Genomic DNA, 4609 nt, shown 5'->3' with positions numbered 1-4609 from the left:
CCTTTGTGGGCGCTTCCGTAAAACACAGAAAGGAATGAAGTTTTTAGAAACCTCATGAAAAATATGCCCTGTTTCCCTCACCTAATACAAAAAGAAAAGGAAGAAAAGAAACAAAGAATGAAAGAAAGAAGGGAGGGAGGGAGAGAGGAAGGGAGGGAGGGAGGGAAGAAGGAAAAGAAAAGAACATGGTGGGTATTTTGTAATTCACCATGGGAATAAATTTTTAAAAAAATCCCACAATGTGGCAGACAGTCATCAGGAAGATTTAGGTCTCTGTAAGCAGACTGCATGCTTTTTAAAAACAGAGGGGAGGGGGAAAAGTAAATTATTGACAAAGGAAAATCTGCCAAGTAACTCACGGGCTGTAACTAGAAAGAACATTGATGCCTTCATTTAACTGAGCATGAAGGAGTTCAAGCCACCAAAGCACTTGATAAGATGTAGCCCTGGGCAGGACTGAGCCTAGAAAGCCACATTCTAGGCACCTGGAATGCAGGCCACAGTGGAAGCTACTAACAAAATAAACACACGGGTTTACCTTTGAATCGGTGTTAGACATCATTTATATCAAATTCAAATGTATATTGATTACAAAGAGATGCGTCTTTTATACTGTGCTCTGTCTTTAAGTCATTGGGTCCAAGCCCAACTTGTTTGGACTTTGTTCTCCTCAACTCTGAAGTGATGAGGAGGGACTGGCTGGATGTGCCTTTTCTAAAAATACCACAAATCATCCTATGTTATTGATGGAAATTTTCTGAAAAGCTCACAGTTAGATGCATCCAGTTGCTGTTGAGCCCTTATACTAACACAAATACGACTGTGCTCAAAGGGAGTGATTCTAATACCAGAGTTGCCCACCTGCTAAGCACATACTGAGCAGACATATAACCATGAAAATTGTTCCAGAACTCAAAAAGCCACAAATTCTGAGAAACATGAAGCCTACCCAGGATCATGCCCCCACCAATCCCAGAAGCATATCTGTGGAAGGCAGCTCACACACTTGAGCTTAAGACCTCCAAATTATGAAGTTCAAAACACACGTGGAAACGCACTGATAGGAATGTCGGTAAGGCACAAGAAAGGACGAGATCCCCAAGTCACGGAGCAATATAAAATAGGCTTTTTTTTTTTTTTAAAGATTTATTTATTTATTATGTATACAGTGTTCTGCCTGCATGTATGCCTGCAGGTCAGAAGAGGGCACCAGATCTCATTACAGGTGGTTGTGAGCAACACCATGTGGTTGCTGGGAATTGAACTCAGGTCCTCTGGGAGAGCAGCCAGTGCTCTTAACCTCTAAGCCATCTCTCCAACCCTAAAATAGCCTTTTAAAGTGACATAATAATAAAAAAAAAATCCAAATGAGAAAATGGCATCTATTTAAGTATGTTGTAAAACAAGGGAAGTTTATTTTATGCAAAAGCAAATCCTAAAATTAAAAAAAATACAGTCATTGAAACAGGACAGTGGGAGATAGAGCTGTAGAAATCACTCGAATTATAACACAGAGATAAAGAAACAAAAAAAGATCCACACAGGTGGTCTCACGTGGCAGAATTGCAAGAGCGGAGAGACAGACTGCAAAGAGAAACTTGACAAAGAACTGGTTCAGGACTAAGGAAAAACAGCAAGTCCCAGGATTTCAAAGAGGACCTGCATTTCAAGTCAGAGGGACGAAATGAATCCTTTATTAATACAAGACAGAGTAAGTGCGTCAGACAAAGTCAAGAGAAGACACATGCGGGCCACAGAAAGGAGAAATGTAGATGCTTAGATAGAAACAGACAGACAGAAACTGCGCATGGTGGGTCCCTTCGCCCGTCACAACTGCCCAGTCTCACTTCCAGACCGGAGCTACTCAGCGGTTTCTGCTTCCGTTCCTCAGAGCGGCCATTCCAAACTTCGGTCAACCGTGCATGGGTGGCGATGATGAGATACCCACACTCTCAGCTGCCTCAGTTAAAGAAACATGGTTACCACGTAGAGACCTGCTTCATCCTGCTCTACAAAACTAAATCTGTCCCGATTTATCTGGAGATCGCCTCCACACAGGACCAATCGTCGCCATGGACCGCCTTTCCCGCTGTGTAGATGGCATGCCTGAGAAACCCAAGTGGTGCGTTTGACTACATGACCCTACATTACCAGGATTTTGAAAGCAAGGTTCCCGCCCTTTCTTCCTTTATGAACGGCCTCATCCTCCGAACTCAGCTTCCCCCTTCATCAATTCAGGCTGCATTGTGCTGAAGTACCGCCTGGAGTTGCTGTTCCCATGCGGTGTGCCTTCATTCATAACAGGACTTCTGAGCTGTTTTTCATGCTGGAAAACAACTTCGTTTTGCTTTCACGCGTCCTTGCCTGAATTCCAGGTTCAGACTCATTTTCCCTCTGGGTGTGGAAGACATTTCTCCCTCCAGCCCAGCCCTCTACTGGTTAGTTTCTTGAGTCTTTGTAGCTAACATTATTTGCTGATCGATTTAAAGGTTTTTCTTCCTACGCTGATCTGAATTTTCACCAGGGCCTGAGTTAGCTTCACACACCAGGGAGTAGGGACCTCGTATAAGGGATTGTCCCCCCCCATCCTCCCCCCCATCAGATTGGCCTATGGGCAAATCTGTGAGGGATTTTAATTGTTAACCTCTGAGGGGCGGGGGGGGGGGGGGCACTGTGGGTGGTGTAAACCCTAGGCAACTGAGCCTGGGTTGTATCAGTAAGGTAACTGAGCAAGCCAGTAACCAGGATTCCTCCATGTTTTCAGCTTAAGCTCCTGCCTCGGTTTCCCTCCATGATGGACTTTAACCTGCTAAAGTCAAATCTTTCCTCTCCACGTTAGTGCTTTATCACAGCAACGAAAACCAAACTAAAACAATCAGGGTGGAATTAGAGGTGGGCAGCTTTTAAAATCCCTGGTATTCAGCATACAGAGGGCCAGTTCAATCAAAAGACATGTAGCTTTCTTCAGGACAGAAACACATTTTTTTCTGCCATTATCTAAAGCTGTCTTATCTCCTCCCCTATGTTTATCCAAAGCCTGCATCGCAGGCCTCTTGGTCCAGATTGCTCAACTTCTCCCTTTCCAGACAGATCCTTGTTTATGAAGTTACAATGTTTCTGACTTGAAATGACACAATACCCACCTGCCCTCAGGAGAAAGTACACTTGGAAATTTGATCTTTTCTTGGGCTGTGTATCACTCCTTTGAGACACTAGGAGGCAGCAGTGAGCTCCAGGTCCCAGTCGGCCATCGAGGATGAGTGTGAAAACAGCCAATTCTCCAGTTTGCTGTGTGCATAATAAACTGTTGTGCTTGGACACTGTGGTCTTGAATGTCCCTGCAGGGCCCATGTGTTGAAGGCTTGGCTGTCAGTCTGTAACACTATTAGCGTGGGAACCTTCAGGTCACCGGAAGCTGGCTTTTGAAGGGCCCGCCCCTCCCGTGTTTCTGTTTGCTTTCCGCACACCAGAGATAAACAAGTCTCCTCTGCCATGTGTCGCGTGTACACGGCACTCCCACAGGTCCAGAATAAGAAGGCCATGCAATGAAGGCTCTGATCTCTGAGCCCAAACACCCGCTTTCCCCTTTAACCTCATTACCTCCAGTGTTCTGTCACAGTAACAGGAAGCTGGCTCGTATAGTAGGTGGGACGTACTAAATACATCTTCACCTGAAGATATTTTCAACTTCAAATTCGTGTATCAAGTTGTCGCTCCATTGTTAATCTATGTCTCCCATGTCTTTATCCTGCTGGTCCACACTCAGGTATAATTTCCTAAACAATGAACATGACTTTTATGTCTCTCTTTTATTTTCAGCCTAGCTAACAATTCAGTGTTTTCCTCAGGCATGTTCAGTCTCCTACGTTCTCTCTCTGCTCTGGACTCTTCCAGATGCCCCTGCACCCGATGTAGAAAGTGGGGGTTTCAGTCACAGACATATAAAGTGAGGACATGACCTCACAAGCTGTGGCTGAGGGGGAGGTTTTTATTGTAGATCTGAGGGAGAGAACAGCCAAGGGGCATGTGAAAGAGTCCAGAGCAGGGAGAGAAAGGAGACTAAACATGGCCATGGGGTGGGGGTGGGGGGGCGGGGGGGAAGAGTGAGAGAGGAAGAGAAACAGAGAAAGATAAGAGAGGACCAGGAGAGAGGGGGGCCAAGGGAGCACATGGCCCAAAATGGCAGGATTATATAGGAATGAGAAGCTGGGGGAAAGGAAGTCTATGAGCTGGAGAAGCGTAGGGTAGGAAAGGGGCAGGGTGAGAAGATTCAGGATGGCAGCCTGGCAACATGGCCTCTGTAACAGAAATTTGTGATGGTCAGAGAGCCCGGAGGCCAGCATGCACTTTGGTATGCTAATAGGCACCGCAGTTAACCGGGTGTCCCTAGTTTTTCTGGACCTGATGAGACATGCTTTTAATTTCCACTGATAATTTTCCCCCCTCTTCCTCATTCTTCAGGTCTTCTTTTTGTTGTTTGATTTTATGGACATAATATTTTCCAAACTCTTTTTAACGCCGTTGAATTGGCATCTTCAGGACTTGGTCAGGTAGCTGGTCTTCAGGTTTTCAGGCACTGTGTGGGCTTGCTTCAACGCCGCCTTTGCCT

At 45.5% G+C, this 4609-nt stretch overlaps 1 long non-coding RNA gene across 1 annotated transcript; it reads left to right on the top strand.

Annotated features, from left to right (window-relative positions):
• The first annotated feature begins 1866 nt into the window (after nt 1-1866).
• Nucleotides 1867-3318, top strand: LOC131897084 (uncharacterized). The gene is made up of 2 exons (XR_009375579.1): nt 1867-2438; nt 2765-3318. It is a non-coding gene; the product is annotated as an uncharacterized LOC131897084 (long non-coding RNA).
• Nucleotides 3319-4609: the final 1291 nt, after the last annotated feature.

This window comes from Peromyscus eremicus, chromosome 20, assembly GCF_949786415.1.
Source record: "Peromyscus eremicus chromosome 20, PerEre_H2_v1, whole genome shotgun sequence".
In the NCBI taxonomy this organism is placed as follows: domain Eukaryota; kingdom Metazoa; phylum Chordata; class Mammalia; order Rodentia; family Cricetidae; genus Peromyscus; species Peromyscus eremicus.
This window is presented reverse-complemented; position numbering and strand designations above follow the sequence as displayed.